We start from the raw sequence: 702 nt of genomic DNA on the forward strand, positions 1-702 counted from the left end.
AAAAATGACCTGTCTGCGCTGGAATCAGTAGCATGACTAACATGCATTTTGCACAGATGACTACCCACACCTTAGATTGCATTCAGCACTGACTCGCTGCTCCACCCTGTGGTTCAAAGCGGTATTACACGAGTGACGGTATTAAATGACCATATTTGGAGAGGTTTGAATCCTGATGAACAAGCTGAGCACAACACATAGACACAGGTTAATAAAATATTTGCACGTCACTGAAGTTGCAGCACACTTCCTGGAGTCACCCACCAAACTCGAAGCTTCAAACAGGTGAGTTATTAAATAAAGATCATATAAAGGTGGAGACTTATGGAGCCTCCAAGCGGCCGTTGGAGGAACTGCAGCTCTTAAAGTTTTACCTGTGATGAAGGGCTCACACTGAGCGGATGTAGACGACAGAAAGAAAATAGTCCCTGCATGAAAAAAGCACATGAGTGTTTTTGGATATTTTAATGGAATTAGAGGCTCTCGTTTTCTTTGAGGACCACAAAGTGTTTATCAAAAATGAGGCTGATGTCTCGAACACTGGGCAGCCTGGACGATGTGAGGGGAAACCTGAGACCTCGGATCTGAAGCAGACTTTCACTTTGGGTGGTGGTGACTAAGTAGGAAACAAGTTCCTCTGCTTCATGCAGATTAGAGGTGAGATTCACTACAAAAAGACGCAAATCTGAAACTGAAATGTTC

Source organism: Pundamilia nyererei, unplaced genomic scaffold, assembly GCF_000239375.1.
Source record: "Pundamilia nyererei isolate P.nyererei 1_Seehausen unplaced genomic scaffold, PunNye1.0 scaffold00442, whole genome shotgun sequence".
Taxonomy (NCBI): Eukaryota; Metazoa; Chordata; class Actinopteri; order Cichliformes; family Cichlidae; genus Pundamilia; species Pundamilia nyererei.